The sequence below is a fragment of the Thalassophryne amazonica genome, chromosome 5, assembly GCF_902500255.1.
Source record: "Thalassophryne amazonica chromosome 5, fThaAma1.1, whole genome shotgun sequence".
In the NCBI taxonomy this organism is placed as follows: Eukaryota; Metazoa; Chordata; class Actinopteri; order Batrachoidiformes; family Batrachoididae; genus Thalassophryne; species Thalassophryne amazonica.
In genome coordinates this window covers 114,804,385-114,816,758 of record NC_047107.1, presented here as the reverse complement: position 1 = coordinate 114,816,758, position 12,374 = coordinate 114,804,385, and the positions used below count along the sequence as shown (strand labels likewise).

Genomic DNA, 12,374 nt, shown 5'->3' with positions numbered 1-12,374 from the left:
TAGGTGACTGTCCTTAAGTGTTGCCACCGAGTTGTGCCGATGCTCCAAAGTGTGTGTCGAGTAATCCAGGAAGTGTTTCCACGATGCACGTTTTGAGGCTTGTATCATTTCAGACTAGTGACGTTATCAATGACATCAGTGGCGGTTTTTGATATGGGCCATGTGGGCCATCACCCTGGGCGACATTTATGGAGGGGCAGGCCCGTGGGGACGAGCACTTAAACAAATCATCTCCCCTGCAAAATGGTTTTCTTGTCACTGTGTGTAGAATTGGCAAATTGGCGCCTCTGCTTGATGAAGCAGGGAGATGGTGAAAGAAAGGGGAGGGGCGTGCCGTGCTCAGGGGACAGTTCACCTCTGGGTTTCTCTAATGGGAGGGACAAGTTCATGGGCTAAAGTCAGTTACACTTCGACTTTCTTCCAAATAACGTACATCTCATTCATAAAATTATAATTACAGGCTTATAATTCCTGCATGTTTTTCTGAATTGCGTGAAATGTCCACATGGAAAGGATTCAGCTTTATCCCCAGATGGGCGCCGTGTGTGGCAGGAAACCGTGGACAGGCGCTCTCCTCCTGTGGGATCTGCTCTGCTTTGGCTCCATCCACTTAGGACGCAGCACAGAACCAGAACTCTGCGCCACATTTCTCTGCGGATCACGCAGAAAACGAGGCAGGCAGCCAGTTCATGAAAAAAAGCATTTGAAAGCAGACAGACAGGGTGTAAGAACGGGTTTGAGTCTGCCCACTCCTGGGAAAAGGTTTGCAGAAAGGACAGACTGCTTATTTGTAAAGATGGCTTCGAACCTATGCTGTGTTCACATTACTAGCTGAAGTGACTGAATCTGATCCTTTTTTCTGTGCCTGCAAGAGTGTGTGTTTTAACATTAATTTTCCAGCAGCTGGCAACTGTTTTTGTTGTCATGTACACTGACAAAATAACAATAATAATAATAATAATAATAATAATAATGATAATAACAATGAAATTTAAAATTAGGCATATCATCATAATTTACTGGTTTATTTAATGGAGAAAAAGAATCACATTTGATTTAATTGGCATGGGAATGCTAGTAACATTTCAGTTTAGTTTTTGTTTGATCCACAGATGAAGACCAAAAATTGGGAGAAAAAAAAAAAGCAAAACACTACATGATCAAAGTTCTGTCAAACTTAAAACTAGCAGATTAGTTAATGTTAAGTATTTAGCCTAATATGTACAAAGATCAAGCTAAATATTTAGCTAAATGTTGAGACAAATATGTACCTTAATAAAAAAGCTAATTGTTCCTTCCTGAAAGACAGATTAATAAAGTGTTTAATGTAATGCAGGTTTATTCAAACTTGCAATTCATGGATGTTTTATTTTGGAGTAATATTGTAGCCTGCAGGCTTTTGATGTCTTCTAAAATATTAACAATATAATAATAAAAAAAAATGTCTGTTTGTTCAAAATTGGAGAGAGGATGAAAATCATTTGTATTGTCAAACGCATGTGTGTATTTGTGTCAACAGACGGATAACAGTCTTGCATTTTTTTTGCATCATATTCTTATTGACCAGTAGGGGTCTCTAGTGTGCATTTGAAGCCTCAAGAAATGAACCACTTTTCAACACAACTTGCAGAGATGCTTCAACGTTTCAAGAAGCTTCATCTCGCCATCGCTAAGTGGAAGAGAAAACTGTTTTGGATTTTATTTTATATTCATCAACAAGTCTCACACAATTTAAAATACAAAGCAACTGCAATGCTTTCAGAGCGCCTTAAAAACGCTTATCGCTGTTAAACTGCGTCACAGCGCCCTCTGATGGACACAATAAAAAATAATGTGAAATTAATATTTATAATCAAAATATAAATACCTACAAATGAATCAGACATTGAGAGCTGCAGCACTATAGAAGATGTTACTGTGAAAAAAGTTAAATTTTTCTGGCAATAACCTAATGATATCTCTCATATTTCATATACACTCAACAAAAATATAAATGCAACACTTTTGGTTTTGCTCCCATTTTGTATGAGATGAACTCAAAGATCTAAAACTTTTTCCACATACACAATATCACCATTTCCCTCAAATATTGTTCACAAACCAGTCTAAATCTGTGATAGTGAGCACTTCTCCTTTGCTGAGATAATCCATCCCACCTCACAGGTGTGCCATATCAAGATGCTGATTAGACACCATGATTAGTGCACAGGTGTGCCTTAGACTGCCCACAATAAAAGGCCACTCTGAAAGATGCAGTTTTATCACACAGCACAATGCCACAGATGTCGCAAGATTTGAGGGAGCGTGCAGTTGGCATGCTGACAGCAGGAATGTCAACCAGAGCTGTTGCTCGTGTATTGAATGTTCATTTCTCTACCATAAGCCATCTCCAAAGGCGTTTCAGAGAATTTGGCAGTATATCCAACCAGCCTCACAACCGCAGACCACGTGTAACCACACCAGCCCAGGACCTCCATATCCAGCATGTTCACCTCCAAGATCGTCTGAGACCAGCCACTCGGACAGCTGCTGAAACAATCGGTTTGCATAACCAAAGAATTTCTGCACAAACTGTCAGAAACCGTCTCAGGGAAGCTCATCTGCATGCTCGTGGTCCTCATCGGGGTCTCGACCTGACTCCAGTTCGTCGTCGTAACCGACGTGAGTGGGCAAATGCTCACATTCGCTGGCATTTGGCACGTTGGAGAGGTGTTCTCTTCACGGATGATGCGAAGGAGATGTGTTGCACTGCATGAGGCATATGGTGGTTACACCAGATACTGACTGTTATCCCCCCCCCCCAATAAAACAAAACTGCACCTTTCAGAGTGGCCTTTTATTGTGGGCAGTCTAAGGCACACCTGTGCACTAATCATGGTGTCTAATCAGCATCTTGGTATGGCACACCTGTGAGGTGGGATGGATTATCTCAGCAAAGGAGAAGTGCTCACTATCACAGATTTAGACTGGTTTGTGAACAATATTTGAGGGAAATGGTGATATTGTGTATGTGGAAAAAGTTTTAGATCTTTGAGTTCATCTCATACAAAATGGGAGCAAAACCAAAAGTGTTGCGTTTATATTTTTGTTGAGTATATATTACATTCCTGAGTAGAAATTAAATTAAAGAGATGCCGACTTGTCAAGACATAATGACAAATACAAAAAAAACAAAACAAAAAAAAACGCTTTCAGACAGCTGTAGTTTATCCTTCACCTGTGCACTTATCACAGACTTTTATTGTTCAGGATTTTTTAAATCATCAACATTTCATAATTTTTAGTGATTATTTGTGCACATTTTTGGTGTCACCTACACTTTAATCACCAACTCAAAAACAGGCAGTGAAGCTGCCTGGACACACTGACTTTAAACGTCGAGTTTCACCGGTAACCCGATCAGTCTGCACACTGAAGAAGAGCTTTGGCCTACTTGTGTATTTCTTCATGAGGATTCAAGTGGTAAAAAACAGCAAGGTGATCAGATCCATATTTTTTTTAAGAAATCAGTAATTTTTGTTTTGAATTCAAGCCTGTTTCTGTCGCACTTCCACAATAAGAGCCTGTATTTCAAAACAAAAGCCTGTGAGGTTGCTGCAGACCTGACAGAATTCATCAGTCTGTTCATCCTCAAAATCCCAGACAGCAGATTAAAATCTGTCAATGTCAATGTCAAATTTATTTATATAGCACATTTAATACAGAAAAACTGCCCAAAATGCTGCACACACCCAAATAATAATAATAATAATAATAATAATAATAATAATAATAATAATAATAATAATAATAATAATAATAATAATAAACACAGCAGGAACAAAATGGCTAAAATGATAATCACAACCAAATCAGGAATGGGCTAGCTTGAGTCGAAAGCCAGAGCAAACAAATGAGTTTTTAACCAAGACTTGGAGATGTTTAAAGACGGGGCCATACGAACATTCAAAGGAAGCCTGTTCCAGAGTCTCGGAGCCGCCACTGAAAATGCACGGTCTCCACTGTTTTTGAGCCGGGATCTCGGGACTTCCAGAGTCAGTTGATTGGCCGATCTCATATTTCAACCTGGAGCATTAACCGACAGAAGTTCGGAGAGGTAAGAGGGAGCCAATCCATTTAAACATTTAAAAACCAACAGCAACAATTTGAAATGAATCCTGTAACTGACTGGAAGCCAGTGCAGAGAGGCCAATATAGGAGTTATGTGGTCTTTCTGGTGCCTGTAAGCAACCGCGCTGCGGCGTTTTGGACCAATTGCAGACGGTGAATGGACATTTGATCTAGCCCACAATACAGGGAGTTACAGTAGTCCAAACGACAGGTGACAAAAGCATGAATCACTCCCTCCAAGTCAGTCCGGGGCAAGTAGGGTTTAACTTTACCCAAGAGACGAAGCTGAAAAAAGCTAGACTTGATTACAGAGTTAATTACAGAGTTAATTTAAAAGAACTGTCAAAGACAACACCAAGATTCCTTACAGACGGGTGGCAGTGGTTACTCAGCGAGCCCAGAGCAGTGGCATCAAATGAGTTCCCAAATACCACAATGTCGGTTTTAGAGTCATTCAGATTAAGACAATTATGGGTCAACCAGTCCTTCACTTCCTTCAAACAATTATTCAAAAGTTTAAAATTGTCTTTGCTCAGGTACAGCGGAAGATAAATTTGCAGATCATCTGCAAAGCAGTGAAAAGGAATATTATATTTTTTAAAAACTGACCAGAGTGGCAGCATATACAGAGAAAACAACAAAGGGCCCAAAATGGAACCCTGTGGTACTCCGCATTTTAGTGGGGCAACATCAGACGAATAAGGGCCAAGGTGCAAAGCAAACGACCGATTTTCCAAATAGGATGTAAACCAATGTAAGGCAGTACCTTTAATGCCAACATGGTTTTCAAGGCGTGACAACAGAATTTTATGGTCAGCTGTGTCAAACGCTGCCATTAAATCTAAGAGAATTAAAACAGTAGAATGACCAGAATCAACAGTTACAATTAAATCATTATAAACTCTTAAAAGTGCAGTTTCAGTGCTATGGCGCAACTTAAAACCAGATTGAAATTTTTCAAAAATGCCATTACCCTCCAAGTAAGTTTGAATTTGTTTAAAAACCAAATTTTCCAATATTTTGGACAGAAAAGGCAACTTAGAAATTGGCCTATAATTTGCAAGGACTTCAGAGTCCAAATTTTGCTTTTTAAGCAAGGGCTGAACAACCGCATGCTTAAAATAATTTGGGACACAGCCAGAAGTCAGCGAACCACATCAAATGCATATTTGAGCAGTTTGGGAGGAAGACAATCAAGTGGACAGTTAGAGGGTCGGAACTTTTGCACAGCAACAGACAGATCACTGAGAGTAATTTGCTCAAAATGCTCAAAAGCCATAGAACAGACTATGTTCATGGAGGGATTTTCCTCAAAAGAGGCAGAGGCTGAAGCCCTGATGGCAGATATTTTATCAATAAAAAAGTTAAGAAAGCTATCACACAATGCTTGAGAGTAAACAACAGTTTAACTCCACAGGATTCACTAATTTGTTTAAAACATTAAACAGGACCTGGGGTCTCTTAATATTTGACACAATTAAATTTGACATGTAATCAGCTTTCGTAGATTTGACTGTTCTCTGATAATTTGACGAACAGTCCCTTAAAATGTCCAGTGACACACGAAGCTTATCCTTTTTCCACCTCCTTACAGCCCTTCTACATTCTCGCCTCAGTGCACGAGTGGTGTCATTTAACCAAGGCTCAGCTGCAGACTTACCTTTTGGATTTTCAAAGGCGCAAGCAAATCCAAAATAGAGATGCAAGTTGAATTAAACATTTCCATAGTCTCTTCAACTGAGCTAGTTGACAAATCCAAAGTCGGCACCAGGGAAATAAATGCGCTCGAGAATGTCCCTGCCGTTGAAGAGTTAATTATGCACCGCATACGCGTCAGGGCGCACGGCATAGATGGATCACAAGGCAATTTGACCGAAAATAAAACAGGAAAGTGGTCTGAAATCTGCGTTGTACAGAGATCCTCAATGTAAACATTCATGCCATAAGACAGAACAAGATCAAGAGAGTGCCCTTTCTCATGCGTGGGCCCAGTGACCCACTGTGTAAGATTAAAAGAATCAATAGTATTTATAAAGTCCTTGACCAGAGGCTTAGATTCACAACAGACATGTATGTTAAAATCACCAACTATTAAAAAACGGTCACACTTAAGAACAATTTCAGCCACAAAGTCTGAGAAATCCATAATAAAATCTTTGTTAAACTTCGGGGGTCTATACACCAGTGCACACAGGACAAATCTGGACATTTTCTGTGTACATGTGACCCCAAACCCAGAATTAAAATGTTCACACTCCGGACAAAACAGCAGAATTGTGTCTCAACAGTGTGTGACACAAGCCAAAAAAACAAACAAACAAACAAACAAACAAACAAAAAACAACTGGATCTAATGTGAACATTGTCACATTGCAAATATAAAACTTTAGCTATTTGGAATTTCTTTACGTAGAATATTGTCCTAGTTAAGCAGCTTCAGAAAACGTTACTGACAACAAAAATTCATTTTAGAAAATTGAACACAACTGAAAACAGATTAACAGACTTGGGCAGTAACGGAATACATGTAACGATGTTATGTAATTAGGATACAAAAAAAGGTAACTGTATTCCGCTACAGTTACAGAAAAAAGGACGTATTCAGATTACAGGTATATTTTGTTGTGAAAGTGTTGGAACACGGACCCACAACAGGGGGCGCAATGAACGGACAATGGAGAAGGTAAATAACAAGATTTACTTCTGTGAAACAGGCACAATTAATATAACAAACACAATTTGGGGTCGAATCCGCTGGTGTCGTGTGGGCAGGCTCGAAGGTAGGAGACGTCCGTCTCAGTCGAACCGGAACCACCCAGATCTCCTCTGCCACCGAACCCTGGAAATACTGGAACCGCCAAGTCCCGAATCCCCAGGTGGCCACTGCCTCCGCTCGTCGGATCCGGTACTGCTGGCAGGAGAGAGCGACAACACACAGGCGTGGATGACCGCACCCAGTAACGGAGAGGGGAGAAGCCGCCTCCACCTCTTGTCAAAGAACAGCAGGAAGGTGAGTACTTATCCAAAACAGTGAAGCTATCTGTAGTCACCAATCCTGAAAAGGTTTAATAGGTTTAGCTGGTTAATATATATAAATGCAGAGAATACTACCTTAGTCTTAGGCGATATCTCGGCACTGAGGTGGAGACGCCGTCCTCCTGATATACCTCTGTGCTGAGTGGAACAGCTGTGTCTGGTGATGGGTGACAGCTGTCACCCAGGCTACTCCCATGATGCGGCAGCGCCCTCTGGTGCCTGGAGCCCGCACTCCAGGCAGGGCGCCCTCTGGTGGTGGTGGGCCAGCAGTACCTCCTCTTCAGCGGCCCACACAACAGGACCCCCCCCTCAACGGGCGCCACCTGGCGCACGACCGGGCTTGTCCGGATGGCGACGGTAGAAGTCGGCCAGGAGGGCCGGGTCCAGGATGAAGCCCTTCTTCACCCAGGAGCGCTCCTCGGGTCCGTACCCCTCCCAGTCCACCAGATACTGAAAACCCCGGCCCATCCGACGGACATCAAGGAGCCGGCGGACAGTCCAAGCCGGCGCCCCATCAATGATCCGGGCAGGAGGCGGCGCCGGACCCGGGGTGCAGAGGGGTGAGGTGTGAAGAGGCTTGATCCGGGAAACATGAAAAACTGGATGTATCCGCAGTGAGGCCGGAAGCTGGAGCCTCACTGCGGCGGGGTTGACGACTTTGAGGATCTTATACGGTCCGATGTACCGTTCCTGGAGTTTTGGTGAGTCGACCTGTAGAGGAGTGGCCTTGGTGGACAACCAGACCTCCTGCCCAGGACGATACTTGGGGGCCGGGGCTCGCCGCCGGTCTGCATGTTTCTTCGCCCTCGTCCGGGCCTGCAACAAGGCAGAGCGGGCGGCACGCCACACCCGACGGCACTTCCGTAGGTGGGCCTGGACCGAGGGCACACCGACCTCTCCCTCAACCACCGGAAACAAGGGGGGCTGATACCCCAAGCACACCTCAAACGGGGAGAGGCCGGTGGCTGATGACACTTGGCTGTTGTGGGCGTACTCGATCCAGGCCAGGTGGGTACTCCAGGCCGTCGGGTGCGCGGCTGTCACACAGCGAAGTGTCTGCTCCAGTTCTTGATTCGCCCGCTCTACCTGCCCGTTGGTCTGGGGGTGGTACCCAGACGAGAGGCTGACCGTGGCCCCCAGTTCCCGGCAGAAACTCCTCCAGACGTGTGAGGTGAACTGGGGACCGCGATCGGAGACGATGTCTGATGGTATGCCATGCAGACGGACGACGTGGTGGACCAGGAGGTCCGCTGTCTCCTGGGCCGTTGGGAGCTTCGGGAGGGCCACGAAGTGGGCCGCCTTGGAGAAACGGTCCACTATCGTGAAGATGACGGTGTTTCCCTGGGACGGCGGGAGACCCGTGACGAAGTCCAGGCCGATGTGGGACCAGGGGCGATGAGGCACGGGCAGTGGCTGTAGCTGCCCTGAGGTCTTCCTGTGGTCGGCCTTGCCCCTGGCGCAGGTGGTACAGGCCTGGACGTAGTCCCGGACGTCGGCCTCCAGGGATGCCCACCAGAAGCGTTGCCGGACGACTGCCACGGTCCTTCGCACCCCTGGGTGACAGGAGAGCTTAGAACCGTGACAGAAGTCCAGGACTGCAGCCCTAGCCTCTGGTGGGACGTATAGTCTGTTCTTTGGTCCGTTTCCGGGGTCCGGGACACGGGTCAGGGCCTCCCGGACGGTCTTCTCCACGTCCCAGGTGAGGGCGGCCACGATAGCGGACTCCGGGATGATGGGATCCGGGGGATCCGACGGTTCCGTTTTGACCTCATCTTCGTGCACCCGGGACAATGCATCCGATCTCTGATTCTTGGTCCCGGGACGGTAGGTAATCCGGAAGTAAAAACGGCCAAAGAACAGTGACCAGCGGGCTTGCCTGGGGTTCAGCCGCTTGGCGGTCCTGATATACTCCAGGTTCCGATGGTCAGTGAAAACCGTGAATGGCACGGCTGTTCCCTCCAACAGATGTCTCCACTCTTCGAGGGCCTCTTTCACAGCAAGGAGTTCCCGATTGCCGACGTCATAGTTCCGTTCAGCGGGGGTCAACCTGCGAGAAAAATAGGTACACGGGTGAAGGACCTTATCGGTCTTCCCGCTCTGGGAGAGCACCGCTCCTATCCCTGAGTCCGAGGCATCCACTTCAACCACTAACTGGCGGCTAGGATCGGGCTGCACCAGAACTGGTGCAGATGAGAAGCGCCGTTTCAACTCCTTGAACGCGACCTCGCACCGATCCGACCAGGTGAAGGGAACTTTTGGAGAGGTCAGGGCTGTCAGGGGGCTGACTACCTGACTATAGCCCTTGATGAACCTCCTGTAGAAATTAGCAAAACCGAGGAACTGTTGCAGCTTCCTACGGCTTGTAGGTTGGGGCCAATCTCTCACCGCCGCAACCTTGGCCGGATCCGGGGCGACGGAGTTAGAGGCGATTATAAACCCCAGGAAGGACAAAGAAGTGCGGTGGAACTCACACTTCTCGCCCTTCACAAACAGGCGGTTCTCCAACAACCGCTGCAGAACCTGACGGACATGCCGGACATGAGTCTCAGGATCCGGGGAAAAGATGAGTATATCGTCCAGATACACGAAGACGAACCGGTGCAGGAAGTCCCGCAGGACATCGTTTACCAACGCTTGGAAGGTCGCGGGAGCATTAGTGAGACCGAACGGCATGACCAGGTACTCAAAATGGCCCAACGGGGTGTTAAATGCCGTCTTCCATTCGTCTCCCTTCCGGATCCGAACCAAATGATACGCATTCCTAAGATCAAGTTTGGTGAAGATATTGGCTCCATGCAAGGGGGTGAACACCGAATCCAACAGGGGCAACGGGTATCGATTGCGAACCGTGATTTCGTTCAACCCCCTATAACCAATGCATGGACGAAGCCCGCCATCCTTTTTACCCACAAAAAAGAAACCAGCACCCATCGGAGAGGTGGAATTCCGGATCAACCCGGCAGCTAATGAGTCCCGGATGTAGGTCTCCATTGATTCATGCTCCGGCCGTGAGAGGTTGTACAGCCTACTGGACGGAAACTCACTGCCTGGAACCAAATCAATGGCACAATCATACGGGCGGTGGGGAGGAAGCGTGAGAGCCAGATCCTTGCTGAACACGTCAGCGAGGTCATGGTACTCCGCCGGCACCGCCTTCAGATTGGGCGGGACTTGGACCTCCTCCTTAGCTTGGGAGCCGGGAGGAACCGAGGAACCTAGACACTCCCGATGGCAGGTTTCGCTCCACTGAACCACTACACCGGACGGCCAATCGATCCGGGGATTGTGCTTTAGCATCCATGGAAACCCCAAAACCACACGGGAGGTGGCCTGAGTCACAAAGAACTCGATCACCTCCCGGTGGTTACCTGACACCACCAGAGTTACTGGAGGTGTCTTATGTGTGATTGGTGGGAGTAGGGAGCCATCTAGCGCCCGAACCTGCACAGGCGAGGTAAGAGCCACCAGAGGGAGCCCTATCTCCCTGGCCCATCTACTGTCAAGCAGATTCCCCTCAGAGCCCGTGTCCACCAGTGCTGGGGCCTTCAGGGTTGAATCCTCAAACAGGATCGTGACTGGGAGTCGTGTAGCAATGTGGGTGTGTCCCACGCGAATGTTTTGGCCCACCCCTGGCCCAGTCTCTAGGGGCGGGCGGTTGGCGCTTGACCGCTCAGGGCAGTCTCTCACATGGTGCGCCATTGAACCACAACCAAGACACGCTCCGTGGGTCCATCTCCTCTGTGCATCTGGTGCCCTAAATGTTGCCCTACTCGTGTCCCTAGCTTCGTCAGTAGGGGGAGCTGTGACCCCACGGAGCGCAGGAACAGAGGAGCGTGGGGAGGGCGGAGCTCGATCGGACCCGGAAGGGAGAGGGACGACGCGTGCCTGGCCACGCCCTTCGCCTCGTTCCCGACGGCGTTCTTCTAACCGGTTGTCGAGTCGTATGACTAGATCGATGAGCCCATCTAAATCCCGCGGTTCGTCCTTAGCCACCAGGTGCTCTTTTAGGACCAGTGACAGTCCGTTTACAAAGGCAGCGCGGAGGGCAGTGCTATTCCAGCCGGATCTCGCCGCCGCGATGCGGAAGGCGACTGCATAGGCAGCTGCGCTCCGACGCCCCTGTCTTATTGACAGTAGTGTGGTTGAAGCGGACTCTCCTCTGTTGGGATGATCAAACACCGTTCTGAGCTCCCGTACAAACCCATCGTATGTATGAAGGAGCCGCGAGTGCTGCTCCCAGAGCGCTGTAGCCCAAGCGCGTGCCTCCCCGCGAAGCAGATTTATCACATAAGCTACTTTGCTAGCATCAGTCGCGTACATCACGGGACGCTGTGCGAAGACGAGCGAACACTGCATCAGAAAGTCCGCGCACGTCTCCACACAGCCTCCGTACGGTTCTGGAGGGCTTATGTATGCTTCTGGGGACGGAGGAAGGGACCGTTGAACGACCAGTGGAACGTCACTTTCACGCGCAGGGTCCTCGGGAGGGAAAGCCGCAGCGGCGCCCGAAGGGCGCGCCTCCACTTGTGCGGCGAGAGCCTCCACCCTGCGGTTTAGGAGAACGTACTGCTCGGTCATTAAATCGATCCGAGAGGTGAAAGCGGTGAGGATCCGCTGCAACTCACCGAGTACCCCTCCCGGAGCCTCCGCCGCGCCTTGGTCTTCCATTGGCCGTTCAACAGCCGGTTGACGCCCCTCGGGGTCCATGACGCTGGCCGAGATATCCTGTTGTGAAAGTGTTGGAACACGGACCCACAACAGGGGGCGCAATGAACGGACAATGGAGAAGGTAAATAACAAGATTTACTTCTGTGAAACAGGCACAATTAATATAACAAACACAATTTGGGGTCGAATCCGCTGGTGTCGTGTGGGCAGGCTCGAAGGTAGGAGACGTCCGTCTCAGTCGAACCGGAACCACCCAGATCTCCTCTGCCACCGAACCCTGGAAATACTGGAACCGCCAAGTCCCGAATCCCCAGGTGGCCACTGCCTCCGCTCGTCGGATCCGGTACTGCTGGCAGGAGAGAGCGACAACACACAGGCGTGGATGACCGCACCCAGTAACGGAGAGGGGAGAAGCCGCCTCCACCTCTTGTCAAAGAACAGCAGGAAGGTGAGTACTTATCCAAAACAGTGAAGCTATCTGTAGTCACCAATCCTGAAAAGGTTTAATAGGTTTAGCTGGTTAATATATATAAATGCAGAGAATACTACCTTAGTCTTAG

The 12,374-nt window shown here is 48.0% G+C and overlaps 1 protein-coding gene across 1 annotated transcript in view; it reads right to left on the bottom strand.

Moving 5' to 3' along the window:
- sh2d3cb (SH2 domain containing 3Cb) overlaps positions 1-12,374 on the bottom strand; it is a 106,475-nt gene that overhangs the window by 78,570 nt on the left and 15,531 nt on the right. The gene's annotated exons all lie outside the window — the stretch shown is intronic.